Raw genomic sequence first — 14,321 nt, forward strand, 5'->3', positions numbered from 1 at the left:
TTTCACAAAGAGATTAAGAGAACCTTTGCTCTTAAACAGCTCATATTAAACCAATACCCCATAAGCTGACATGGCCCATGAACACAGCTGTGGGAAAGGCTGTGAAAAAATGGGAGGAACTTTGCAATTGCAGATTTTTCCAGGCATCTGCTATTCATGGAAATGAAAAGCCATGAGATAACTGTTTTCTTGTGGAGAAGTCTCCATAACATTAACAACAGGACCTTCTCCTGCTAAGTGAACTGAAGAAAGACTATTCTAGAGGAGGAAAACTCAGTGAAATGTTTAGGATTTGTCTCTTTTCATTGTCAGGTTTTATGGAGACAAGAAGAGTTCTGAAAGTTCTGATCTGATCCTTATTACTCTTGCTTTTAGTTACTGTTAGTAAACTTTTCTTTTTATTCTTAAAGTTTGATCCCACTTTGCCTTTCTCCTAATCCTACCTCAGACCAGGAAATGAGTAAGTATATTCCAGTGAGTGCACTGGTAATTAGCCAACACTGAACCCACCACACTAATTGATGCATTGGCCAACAAATCTCAAAATTATGAACTAAAACCACAACAGAAACTTCCTGATGAACTGCACGAGAGCAGAGGGAAATCAGGGCAGATCCATGGTTTATCAGGACTTGCTTGATCCTAATGAGCCCCGTGGTGCATTTGGAGCTGAGCCTTGGAACCTCAGGGCCTGAGAGAAGATTGCACAAACCTTTCCAGGAGTCAAAGTCAGAAGAAAACCCCAAAGTGTCTCAAAGCATTAATGGGACCCACTGAGTTCCATCCCCAACAAAGGCTCCTCATGGACTCCTTGGAGGAGAGAACTGGAGGCCAGGATAGCACAAAAACCTCTCAGTGTGGAAAGGAGAATCCAAAGTACCTTAAAAAATTTGAGTATCTCAAAGTATTAATGAGCCCCACTGAGTGTCAGTACAAAGCTCTCAAGGGACTCATTAAAGCAGATAATTGGGGCCATGATTGCACAGACCTCTCACAGAGTCTGGATCAAAAGGGAAACACCAAGTACCTTAAAATAACTGAAGTACCTTGAAGCATTAATGGGCCCCAATGAGTGTTGTTACTGACAAAGCCTCTCCAGAGACGAATTAAAGCAGAATATTGGAGGCCATGATTGCAGAAACCTCCCAGAGATTGCCAGGAAAAAGCAAAAGCTAAAGTCTTTTAAAAACCTGCAGTCCCTGGGAGCATGAAGGAGCCCCCAGGGCCATTCCTGACCAAGGCTCCCCGGGGACTCCTTCCAGCAGATCCTTGAGACCACTGGGATGTGGGCTAGGGGGGGATGCTGAGGGCAGGACCAGGGGGTGACAAGTGCCCAGCCTGGCTGAGGCTGTCCCAGGAGGCCCCAGGGCCTCAGGACAAGGTGTCTCCTCACAGCCCTTGGTGGCACAGACCCTGCTGTGCCCTAGGGCACCAAGACTTGGCTTCTCTTTGTCCCCACCTGTCATCAGTGCCTCCAGTTCTCTACTCTGCCTGGGGCCTGGGGACACTTTCTCAGTCGTGTCCCTCAGTGGGACCCATTAAAAGTCCAAGAAACTTTGGAGTTGGGTTCTAACTTGGAGTTCTGGAGAGGTTTCTGCAGCTCCCTCTCAGGGCCTGATGTTCAGGGCCTGAGCACAAAGCCCCAGAGGGTCATTAAAGACCTTGTGCTGTGTCTGTGCTGCTGAGCTGGGCCGGGCTCCTGGCACAGATCCTGGTAACCAAGGAGAGCTTCAAAAGCACATTTCTCTTGCTGAACAGCTCTTCTCCCAGCCCAGCAGGGCTGGAGCACTGCCTGCAGCCAGCCCGAGTACAGCACAGAGGAAGGGAAGGGGAAGGGGCTGAGAAGTGCCTGGGGCAGAATCCCTGCCAGCCCTTGGCACAGGAACCTCTGGCTGCAGGACAATGCAGCTGCAGCTCCTGGAGAGATCTCCTAAAGCTGGAACATCCCAATGCCCACAGACCCTGTGAGTGCATTCTCTGCTCATCTCCTGTGCAGAGCAGCCAAGGGTGCCCAGGGCTGTCCTGCAGAGCAGGGTCCTGCAGCCCAGGGCGCTGTGCTGGGCCAGGGACTCTGCTGCCTGCCAGGGACAGCTCTCAGCCGGCCCTGGAGCTGCTCCCAGCGCTGGCCAGGAGCTGTGGGGGGAAGGAGCCACCCTGAGCAGGGCAGGTGCTGCTGCTGAGAGGGGCTGGGTGGGGCAGGGCTGCCCCCAGCTCCAGACCAGCCTGGGCACAGCTCCGGACGACACCTCCCAAAGAAGGTAAGCCTGGGATTGCTGTAAATATCAGTAGCTTTCCTCGAAGTGTTTTCCATTTCCTGCTTGGAGCTGGATGGGAAAGTTGGGGTAGTGACAAAAAAAAATTTGCTTTTCATATATTTTTCATATATTCGTAGTTCTATAAATTGCTATTATATGCTTAGAAAACTGTAATCCTTACCTAAGTCTATTAAACTCTTAATTAAGTCTATTAAACTACTATTTTTTATGTAATATAATTCTTAATTAACTCTAGTAGGTTTTCTTACCTTTCTCTTAGATTTTAGAACAATAAGGCTGGCTAAAATACATTTTTAAATATTAAATATCATCAGGAGGAGGGCCTACAGGATGTATATTTTGGTTTTGACTGGAATGTGAACACTCATAAACAAAAGTGAAGCCAAAGAAGCACTTGGACCTGCTCCAATGGGTTGAGCCAGGGGTGTGTAACTGGGGCAACTAAATCTCCTATTGGATGTTCCTGTTAAATATCCTAATTAATCAACCTTAATAAATTGTTGAAATCAGGAGCTGGGTGTGCCTCATCCCCACTGGGACACCTGGAAGCTTCCAATACAGGTCTGGTTTTTACTTTACTGTTCTAAGACTGGTGCAAAGGGCTTTTTTTATCTTGTGATTATAGAAAAAAGGGGGAGGAAAGAAGCAGAACAGGAATTGTAATCCCAGAATGACAGAACATTCTGAGTTGAAAGGGACACACAGCATCATCAAAGGAATGTTTGAACATTTACAGAGACTCCAGATCTGTGACTTTGGGTGGTCAGTGTCTCTGCTGGGAGCTTCCCAAAGGGCCTTCAGCCACTCCTCAGCCCTGGGCAGCAGCAGCATCACCTCTGCAGGGCCCAGCAGGGCTCTCCTGAGCTGCCCTTGCCCAGCTGCACACAGAGCCTGCCCCAGCCAGGGCCCTGCACACAGGCAGGTTTCTGTAGGGCTGGGCCAAGGGCACACAGGGTGGGATGGGCTCTGTGAGTGCTGGCAGGGACAAGGCACCTCTCAGGAGGGGATGTCCAGGCCCAGGGAGATGCTCAGGGAAGGAGAGGGAGCTGAACAGAGCAGTGCTGGGGCAGGAGGGCACTGTTGGTGTGTGGGAGGTGGTGGGAACAGCTGGGCATGGGAACACTGTCCTGAGTGCCCGGCTGTCTCTGCCCTGCCCTCTCAGGCACAGCCCAACAACATCTTCCCTTGTTTCTGCGCTCCCCTGATATTGTCACTGTTATCTGGGGCTCTCAGGGAGGCTCTGATATTTGCAGCAGCTGAATCAGGCACTGCCCTTGGCATTCCTGCCAGGCAGGGGTGTCCATGGGAATGGGGTGTCCAAGCTTCCCTGGGACCTGTGGGGCTGAGGACAAAGTAGTCCATGGGAAAGGGAAATGAGCTGAGCCCCTTCCTGAGATCCCATCATGGGCACAGCCGGGGATCTCCTTGCTGTGCCCTTCCCAGCTCTGAGCTGCCCTCCTGGGTGCAGATCTGTGCCAGAGCCTTGGGAGTTCCCTGAATGTCCCATGGGGAAGTGCAGAGCTGCCACAGCTGAGGAAATGCTGCTGGGTTGGCCAAGGGAGCCATGAGTGTCCTTGGCACAAGGGGATTGCCCAGATACCTTTGGAGAGGCTGAGACATTCAGGGATCCCTCTGCTCTGGGCAGGGTCTGGATTATCCCAGGATGACCCAGGAGTCTGATTGTGCTCTGATTGCAGCCAAAGGTGCAAAGACCTGGGGCAGCTGGGAACAAGCCCATCCAGCCTCTCACCTGCCCTCAGCCACAGGGAATCCTTTGCCTCTCACATCTCTCAGTGGCAAACTCTGAATGTCACAGGAACGCTGGGGATTTCTGACCGCAGAGAGCTAGCAATGATGTGTAGGTAGGAAAACAATTCCTAAAACCAACTACTGCAAACTGTTTCCCTTAGAAGTGTGAGTGCAGACAGTACCATGCCTTTCTGCATTAGAAGAGGTTCCTGTGACAAATCCTGAATATCCAGACTTGTCCCTCTGCCACAGGGCCATAAACCCAGGGCACTGGGGCAGGGATGGCTCCTCAAGAGCTCCCACGCACAGACCTGGCTGCTCCTGGCACACTCAGCCAGCACAGCTGGAGCTCAGGCAGGCAGGGACTTGGGTGAAGGTTTTCCCAGAGCAGAAACAAGGGTGAGTGAGTCCCAGCAGGACAGTCTGCAGGTAATGGCCCAGGTTTGGTTCCAAGCAGCCTCTCCTGACTTTTCCCTGTCCTTTCTCCATGAACAGGTGCCTATGTGCAGCAGCTCCATCAGCCACTTCCTCCTGCTGGCACTGGCAGACATGCGGCAGCTGCAGCTCCTGCACTTCTGCCTCTTCCTGGGCATCTCCCTGGCTGCCCTCCTGGGCACCGGCCTCATCATCAGCGCCGTAGCCTGCGGCCACCACCTGCACACGCCCATGTTCTTCTTCCTGCTCAACCTGGCCCTCAGCGACCTGGGCTCCATCTGCACCACTGTCCCCAAAGCCCTGCACAATTCCCTCTGGGACACCAGCACCATCTCCTACACAGGATGTGCTGCACAGCTCTTTTTCTTTCTGATCTTCGTCTCAGCAGTTTTCCCTCCTGACCATCATGTGCTACAACTGCTACATGTCCATCTGCAAACCCTTGCACTACGGGACCCTCCTGGGCAGCAGAGCTTGTGCCCACATGGCAGCAGCTGCCTGGGCCAGTGCCTTTCTCAATGCTCTGCTGCACACAGCCAATACATTTTCCCTGCCCCTGTGCCATGGGAATGCCCTGGGCCAGTTCTTCTGTGAAATCTCACTGGTCCTCAAACTCTCCTGCTCCAAATCCTACCTGAGGAAATTTTGGCTTCTGTTGTTTTCTAACACTTTAGCATTTGGCTGTTTTGTATTCATTGTTTTCTCCTATGTGCTCTCTCTTTCAGTGCTGTGCTGAGGATCCCCTCTGAGCAGGGACGGCACAAAGCCTTTTCCACCTGCCTCCCTCACCTGGCCATGGTCTCCCTGTTCCTCAGCACCGCCATGTTTGCTCACCTGAAGCCTCCCTCCATGTCCTCCGCATCCCTGGATCTGTCAGTGTCAGTTCTGTACTTAGTGTGGCTCCAGCCCTGAACCCCCTCATATACAGCCTGAGGAACCAGGAGCTCAAGGCTGCAGTGCGGACACTGATGACTAGATGGTTTCAGGGACATTAAACTGCTGGCCAATTTCTGCAAATCACTTGTAATAAAAGTCATCTTTGATACTTCTTGTTGGATTTGTTCCGGAGGTCCTTTTTCTTTGTTTTACATTTTAATCTTGTCCACAAACAAATGTCATTCCTTCTGCCAACAACATTTCTCATTTTGTTTCTCTCCACCTTCCCTGTGGCCACAGACTGTGTCAATGAGGGGTTGCGCTCTTGGTGGCTTTCAAGGAACTAAAGGATCTCCCAGCAAAGTTTTCTGCAGAGATGCCCTTTTGTTGCCTTCTCTGGATCTGCAGCATCAATATCTATGTGCAGAGCTGGGGCAGATCAGTGCAGCTCTGGTCCTGCTGGCCACACCATTCCTGATCTGGGCCAGGAGCCATTGGCCTTCTGGGTCACCTGGGCCCACTGCTGGCTCATGTCCATCCTGCTGTCCATCTGTCCCTGCAGGTCCCTTTCTTCCTGCCTGCTGTCCAGTCGCTCTGTCCCCAGCCTGTAGAGCTGCAGCAGTTGTTGTGGCCAAAGTGCAGGACCCGGCACTTGGACTTGTTAAACCTCACCTTGATGGATTTGGTCCCTGGATGCAGCCTGTCCAGGGCCCTGTGCAGAGCCCTCCTACCCTACAGCAGATCAACACTCACTCCCAGCTTGGTATCATCTGCAAATTTGGGGATGGTGGGCTCAATCCCCTCACTCAGATCATCAGTGAAGATGTTAAACAGGACTGGGCCCAACACAGATCCCTGGGGTCAGCAACAGGGACTGGACACCAGCTAGGTGCAGCACCATCCCCACCCCTCTCTGGGCCCAGCCTCCAGCCAGCTCTTCCATCTCCCAGCCAGGAGGGAACCTGCCCAAGCCATGGGCTGCAGCTTTTCCAGGGAATGCTGTCAGAGACAGTGTCAAAGGCTTTGCTGAAGTCCAGATGGACACATCCACAGGTGGGTCACCTGGTTATGAAAGGAGATCAGGTTGCTCAGGCAGGACCTGCCCCTCTTAAAACCACTGAGCTGGTTGGCTCTGACCCCTCAGCCATCCTGTGGGTGCCCTGTGGTGGCTCTCTGTTCCATAACCTTGCCAGGCACCAAGGTCAGGCTGACAGGTCTGGAGCTCCCCAGACCCTCCTTCCAGCCCTTCTTGGGGATGGGCTCACACTGGCACCTCCAGTGCTCTGGGACCTCCCTGGTGAGCCAGCACTGATGGTAAATTATGGGGAGAAGCTGGGGTAGCTCATCCACCAGCTCCCTCATCCCCCTAGGATGGATCCCATCTGATCCCATACACCTGTGAGCATCTGAGCGTCTCAGCAGGTCACCAGCTGCTTCCTCCTGAATTACAGGGGGCTGTTCTGCTCCCTGTGCCCATCTGCCAGCTCAGGAGAACTCTTGTCCTGAGGACAACTTCTCCATATATTGAAAATTTATACAAACAAGGTGTTAAGTAGCTCAGCTTTTCCCTTATCTTTAGTTACTCCATTCTCCACTGCATCTAATAAAGAATAGTAAAGGTTCTCTTTATCCCATGTTTTGTTATGAATTTACTTATACAAACTTTATACATTCTTTATCACAGAAGTGGCCAGATTAATTTCTACTTTATATTTCACATCTTTCCTTTTTTTTCTGCATGACCTAACAACATCCTTAAACACTTGCTAAGTTGCCTGACCTTCTGTCCAAAATTGATGCAACCTCTTCTTTCCCTTGAGTTCTTGAAAAGCTCCATGGGCAGTCAGGGCAGTCATTTTCCTCACCAGCTCATCTTTTGCCACACTGGGACAGGCTGCATTTCCCCAGGCAGCCTCCGACCCCCACATCTGCCACAGCCCTTCTCTGTTTGTAAACAGCAGGAGACAGAGCTTTCGTTGGGAGTGGGAGTGTTACCAAACATTCAGTAAAACAGAAAACTCTTTAACACCAGTGCATCATTAAGAAGCAGCATTCTTTACTCAGCCGGATGCACAGGGGATAGCTCCTCCCAAAGCGGAGCATGCTGAGTACAGGAAAGTTTCTGTCCATTTTCTGTATTTTGTACACATATTCATTGATTGTCCCAGACCAAACACACATCTGATAATAATTTCCCCGGACTCATGAACATATTTCCCCTCCCCTTTACCCATGCTCTCTTCTGTCCTGGGGGTCTCTCTGGTGGTCCCTGATGGTCGTGGACCCCAATGTTCCCGTGGGCCTGGCTGAGCTGGCAGGACACTGAGGCTGGTAAACTTCCAGTTCCCCTTGTCCCACAATGGGCATTGTGTGGTTTCCATAGGCTTGGGGTTTTGGAGAACAAGCTCCAGGTATTAGCTCACCTCAGGGAGAAAATTTATCATCTGGTAACATGAGGTCACAGAGTGATCTATGACATCAAAGAGTGGGTTATGTGAGCTCATAGAGAGACTGTGACATCATAGGCCATCTCTGTGACATCACAGAGCTGGCTGTGACATCACAGGACAGAGATCTGAAATCATAGCACAGATTATGACATCACAGAGCTGGCTGTGACATCAGAGACCAGATGTGTGAACATTACAGAATGGGCTGTGACATCTCAGAGCAGGCTGTGACATCACAGAGCAGGCTGTGACATCTCAGAGGGCCTGTGTGACATCCCAGGAGGGCTCTGTGAGGTCACTGGGCTGGTCACTCTGCCCCAGCTCCTCCTCACAGTTTCTCCCAACAAGTCCAATGCTGTTCATGCCCAGTGGGGTCCCCGTCCCCCAGTATCCCCCCCGGTTCACCTGGAGCCACAGCCTCCACCAAAGGATGTTCCACAGGATCACTCCACAGCCACACATGGGGAAAAGGGGCCAGGGCTGTGTGACCAGGACATCAAGGACATGGATTATCCAGGTCCCTGTGGCCTGGGTTGGGTTCCCCAGGGCAGGAAAGATGTCTGGCAGCTGGAGCAGGGTTAGGGAAGGGCCTCCAAGGTAGGGCTGGAGCCCTTGGGCTGTGAGAAGAGGGTGAGGGGCTTCTCATCTCAGCCTGGCAGTGCCAGCAAGGAGGGGATGGAGAACACAGAGACAGGCTATTCACTGGGGGCCCTGGTGGGATACAAAAGCCAATGGGTAGAAGGGGAAAGAGGGGAGATCATCCAGGCCAGGAGGAGATGAAATGAGTCAGGCTGGTTTCAGCATTTCCTCAACACCAAAAGCAGCCTGACCTCCCTTCACCATCCACCACTGACACCTTTACAAATCAGGAAGTGTTTGTTTTGCCCCCATTGTATCAGGATGAACATTCTGATACAAGAACTGAATTGTGTTTATATCTATCACAGAACCATGTTTTCTGAAATAAATTTTAGTATGGAAATCACTTGTGGACTCATCAGATGCTGCTGGGATGTTGCACATAGCTCAGGGAAGAGCGTGATTGTTATTAAATTGTGTCCTGTTCAACTATGGTCTCTTGGCCATGAAGAGAAACTTTCTGTAGTTCTGAGTCTCACCAATTCCTGACCCCCAAAGGACACAAACCTGATGAGTTGTGGTTCCCACTCCAGCCAGGGATTTGGGGTGGTTGTGAGCCCAGGGCAGGACCCAGTCCTTGGCCTTGATGAACCTCATCCCATTGTCCTGGGCCCATGGCTCCAGCCTGTCCAGATCCCTCTGCAAATCTTCCTGCTCTCCAGCACAGCCACACTCCCACCCAGCCTGGGCTCACCTGGAACTGACTGAGGGTGCCCTCGATGGCCTCGTCCAGATCAGCAATAAAGAGATTTCACTGACCTGGCCCCAGTCCTGAGCCCTGGGACACCCCTGGATGTGACTCCATTGCTCAGCTGCTCTGAGTGCCAGGGGGTGGATGGGGGAACTGGTGGGGAGGGGGTGGGGACAAAGTGTTATAGATTGTCAGCCATGAAGGGTCTTGATTTTTTTGTTCAGACTGCATTAGAAGGTGCTGGGCGTCAATATCAATTGGACATTGCTGATATCAATCTATAAACAGGAAAAGAAAACTAAACAGGAAAAGAACAATTCTCTCCGCATTGTTTTCAATATAGTATATTCACTTTGAATACACTTCTGAAATCGGTCTATATAACACAGAAGAGTTGAGGACTTGAATTATTGCCAGGGGTTTTTCTTGTACGGATGTTTTGAATGAATGTTTATGAGCATTTCTCACCGAATTCCTGAACTGAAGAGCTCAAGAAAGAATAGGCCTCTGGAGTAGGAAAATTCATCAGCAACCTCCAAGTGCCTGAGAACCCATCCCCATCAGAGCAGCAATGAGCAGAAATGGGCACAGCTTTGTGGCTGCCCCAGTTCTGGGATGGGCCCTGGGCCTGGAGCAGGAGCAGCTCTGGAGGGCCCCAGGGCCAGGGCTCTTGTGCTGGCCTGGGCAGATGGGATGGCAGGAGGGGCTGCAGAGCTCTCAGCACCTCAGGCAGAGGGGAGCAGGGCAGCCAGGGAGCTCCTTTGGCCTTGGCCAAGCCCCTTCCCCCATGGTGGGGCTGAGTCCTGGCTGAGCTGCAGCTGCTGCTGTGCCCTTGGCAGGGGCTGAGGCTGTGGGGCAGTGCCCAGAGCAGCCTGGGCTGAGCAGAGCTGTGGGGCCAGAGCCGGCTGGGCTGTGCTGGGGAGAGGCCCTTGGTGCTGCCCAGAGTTCAGGGCAGCTGGCAGAGCTGGCAGGGAGCTGGGCTGGACTGGGAGAGCCTGGCACAGAAACCATCAGTGTCCATCTCAGCCTGGCTGAGCGGGCAGGGGCAGGACTCAGCCCAGGCCTTGTGGGGCAGGGCCAGCGCCTGGGCAGGCATTGAAAACAGGCAAGAGCCCCAGAGAGGAGGCTGCTCTGTGCCCTTGGGGCATGGACAGAGCAGGGAGGGGCCCAGGACATTTGTCAGCGCCAGCCTCTGTGCCAGCCCTGGGCAGCCCTGGCTGTGGCCCAGCTCCATCCTCCTGCGGGGCTCAGGGCCTGTTCCCGGCCATGGCCAGCCCTGGCCGCCTCTCTGCTGGCCCAGAGGCCGGCAGAGCCCGGGCAGGGCTGTCTGTGCAGCCCCACAGGTGCCACGGGCTCGGCAGGACCTGGCAGAGGCTGCCCAGCAGGGAGGCCATGGGGCACAGAGCCCCAAGGCTGCCCAGGGCCCCACGGCACAGGGGCCGTTCCCAGCCGCAATGCTCCTGTCCTGGGCTGGGCTGCACAGGGGCTGTGGCACCATGGCTGGGCCAGCACAGGGCCACAGAGGGGCCACGCAGCCGCTGCCGGGGCTGGCAGCAAGGCTGGGCACAGACAAGGAATTGCTGAGCATGGCCTGCGCTGGCCAGGGCTGCCTGTGCCCAAGGCAGAGCTCAGCTGCCCTTGGGGGCTGCAGGAACACTCAGGAGCCCAAAGAGCCTCCATGTCTGTGCTGGAGACCAAGGCTGGAGCAGGGAAATGCAGGGCTGCTGTGCTATGGGGAGGGCATGGAATTCCAGCACACACCTCAGCTCTCTGATGATCCCGGCACCTTGCTGGGCCCTGCTCCAGACTGGAGCAGAGCAGATGTTAATGGCACAGGAGCTCTGCGGGGCTGGCAGGGACCTGCAGCTTGCAAGGTGCTCTGCTCTCCCTCAGCTCCTCTCTGAAAGATCCAATCCCAGCTCGGCACCTCAGGGCACAAGTGGCACTGCCTGTTCATGTGCACACAGCTGATGTCTGCCTGCAAAGGGGCACAGATTTTAATACATGTCCATTTCATATTATGCAAGGACATTTTTATTATCTGGGTCACTTGAGTACTTTTAAGAAACACCAAAGTTTTCCCTCCAGGAATAGGAATTTCCTGGAAGTGTATTGATGGGAGAAGAAGAAGAAATACTGATATTGCCTTCTCCTTGTGTCACCAATATTCTGTTTATTCTTTGCTCTCCTTCTTCCTTCAGGTGTTTCCAGTTCTCCTGTTGAAATGGCCATGTCTCAGGACATCTCTTCACTAGACCGGCTGGATCTATGTCCTTCCTGTTGCTCCCAGATTTCCTGCTCCAGATGCTCTCTGGTCATCTAAGTTCCTCTCCACTCATTGGTGTCATGCTTTGAGTGCCAGGGAGTAGCCTATCTTTCTAAAGTTCAAATAAATGTTAATTATATCTTATTGTGTTTATATCCATTACAGAATTACCCTTTCTTATGTCTTTGTCTAAAACTCTTCCTGTACAGAAATCCCTTGGGGATATCAGATGCTGCTGGGACATCACAGAGAGCTGAGGGAAGAGCTGTGATGGTTATTAAACTGTTCCAATGTTCAACTTGTGTTTGTTGGCAAAAAACCTTTCTGTGCCTCTGAGTGTCACCAGTCCCTGATCCCAAAGGACACAAACCTGATGAGTTGTGCTTCCCACTGCAGGGGTACTTTGACCTTAGCGCTGCATAGGAGAGCTCTTCATCCACTTTCCCTCTTTTCCTCCCTCTGAGCATAGAGGGAGCTCCTACCTTCAGCCTGTGACTTGTGTGTGCAAAGAGCAAATCTGGGCAGAATCGGGGCAGGGAGGGTTTGGAGGGACCTTGGGATCTGTGCTGGGCACAGAAGGTGTTTTTCATTGCTCTGAGACTGTCTTCTGTGCAAAGTGGACTTAATATCCAGCAGAGGAATGACTTTTGCATTCGATGGAGCCATGGCTTCCCTTGCCTTTGTTGGCTGGTAATAAATGAACATCCCTCTGTGTCTTGGGCAGCTCCTTTTCCAAGGAAAGCAGATGAGAGTTGGAGCCAAGGAGCTGAAACCTGCAGCTGCAGCCTGGGCTGGAGGGAGTTCAGATTTGCACAAGGCTGCTCTGAGTGCCAGGGCTTGGATGGGTGAAATGGTGGGGTGGGGGTAGGGACAGAGTCTGATTGACTGTCAGCCATAAAGAGTCTTGATTTTCTTATCTATTTGTCTAGGTTTGAAAAGACAGGAGTCTGTGAAGGAAGGCAAAAGCCTCCTGTGAAATGGAAAACGTAAACCCCCTCCCTCTGAATACCCACAATTTAAAAAAAAGGCTCTCAGGCAAAGATATGGGAATGGGAATAACAGTTCTTTACTAGGAAAAAACTAAATAAAAATAATAATAACAAAACAAATGTAATTAGTACAAATGAAACTAGTAATGGAGTCAGAAACCTGACACCCTGAGGAGTCAGGGTGTTGGTAGTAGTCCAGTTAAAATGGTGGCTGCTCCTCCTGGAGTGGCAGATGAAATGCTGCTGAAGTGGTGATCTCTAGAAGGGTGTAGTTTTCTCTGAAGGTCTGATGATGGAGTAGATGGGCCTGGTCTTCCTCTGGGAATTCAGCAGAGAAGAAGCTGCTCCTCTGGGAATCCATCGAAGTGGCTGCCAGTGTCTCAAAAAGTGCTGATTTTATGCAGGTAAGAATGCTTGGCTCCTCTCCTCTGGGTGGAGCATCTCAAATAGAATGATGTAACTTTCCCAGTCATGCAGTGAGTCATTCAATGGCCCAGTAACAGAAGATATCTCCCCAGGAGGGAGACGTTGTTCTTGGAAGAGATAAGAAAACTGCCCAACCTCCAACAGATGGCAATCGAATACATGTTTATCTTACAAGCCAGGACACTATTCGAATTGCATGAGGAGGTTCTTGGATTCAATGTCCATTGGAGTTTGCACATATCAATGTATTAACAGGAAAAAAAACCCAAAACTAAACAGGACATAAAAATGATCTTTTGTTGATGTCTTTAAAGTATAGTGTATTGACTTTGAATAGGCTTCTGAAGTCTGTCTCATTAAAAACAAATGATTTAGAAACTTAAATCAAATTATTCCCAGAGGCTTGGCTTGTTAAGGTGTTGTCTTGGTTTGACAAGATAGGAGTCTGTGAAGGAGGGCAAAAGCCTCCTGTGCAATGGAGAAGGTAAAGCCCCTCCCTCCGAATTACCAGGATTTTTAAATTAAAAGGCTCTCAGGCAAAGATATGGGAATGGGAGTAACAATTCTTTACTAGGAGAAAACTAGATAACAATTTAAAAAGGCAAATGCAATTGGTACAAACAAAACTAGTGATAAAGTCCACAACCTGAGGATTTGGGGTGTTGGTAGCAGTCCGGTTGAAATGATAGCTGCTCCTCTTGCAGTGGATGATGAATTGCAGCTGAAGTGGTGATCTTTAGAAGGGTATAGTTTTCTCTGAAGATCTGGTGGCAGTTGGGCCGGTCTTCCTCTGCGCCAGGGCCGCCTCTGAGCTCCGCCGCCACCGCCTCACCGCGCTCCGGCCGCTTCTCTCGGGAGTCCTGCCGAAGGAGCTGCTTCTCTTGGAATCCCGCAAAGAGAGCGAGCTGCTCTGTCCCCCAAAAGGTACCACTTTATACAATTAAAGAGTGCTTGGCTTCCCCCTCTGGGTGGAGCATCTCACAATGGGATGGTGTTACGTTACCAGCCCTGCAGTGAGTCAGTCAATGGCCCATTAACAAACCATTACCTCTTCGGAGCAAACCATTGTTCTTGGAAGAGATAACAAACCTGCCCAACCTCCAACAGATGGCAAATAGAATACAAGCTTATCTTACAAACCAGGACAGGTGTTCTGAATATTAACGAGACTTGGGGCACTGAATTCCTGAACTGAAGATCTGAAGGCTGAACAAGCCTCTGGAGTAGTAAAATTCAGCAGCAGCCTCCAAGTTGCTGAGGATGTCAGCAGCCCCCACTGAGGCCATCCCTGCCCAGAGACCCTGGGGGAATGGACAGACAAGGAGAGCGTCCCTGGGGCTGGGGCAGCAGAACTCAGAGGCACCAGTGGCTCCAGCTGGGAAATGGAGTGTGGGATGGGTCTGTGAAAGCCCTGCCTGGGCTGTGCCAAGCAGGACACACAAGCCCTGCCCCCCATCCCCCACACAACTCTCTCAAGGAGACATTTAAAATAATGACAATTGTTTGTGTCCTCTGAGTTGGATG

At 51.5% G+C, this 14,321-nt stretch overlaps 1 long non-coding RNA gene across 2 annotated transcripts; it reads left to right on the plus strand.

Annotated features, from left to right (window-relative positions):
• Nucleotides 1–1,255: 1,255 nt before the first annotated feature.
• On the plus strand, nt 1,256–5,503 carry LOC146765580 (uncharacterized). Of its 2 annotated transcripts, none has more exons than XR_014949833.1 (2): nt 1,256–1,964; nt 4,521–5,503. It is a non-coding gene; the product is annotated as an uncharacterized LOC146765580 (long non-coding RNA). The 2 variants fall into 2 exon arrangements; XR_014949832.1 differs by lacking the exon at nt 1,256–1,964 and adding an exon at nt 1,986–2,258.
• The last annotated feature ends 8,818 nt before the right edge of the window (nt 5,504–14,321 follow it).

This window comes from Lonchura striata, chromosome 22, assembly GCF_050655825.1.
Source record: "Lonchura striata isolate lonStrDom1 chromosome 22, ASM5065582v1, whole genome shotgun sequence".
Classification (NCBI taxonomy): Eukaryota; Metazoa; Chordata; class Aves; order Passeriformes; family Estrildidae; genus Lonchura; species Lonchura striata.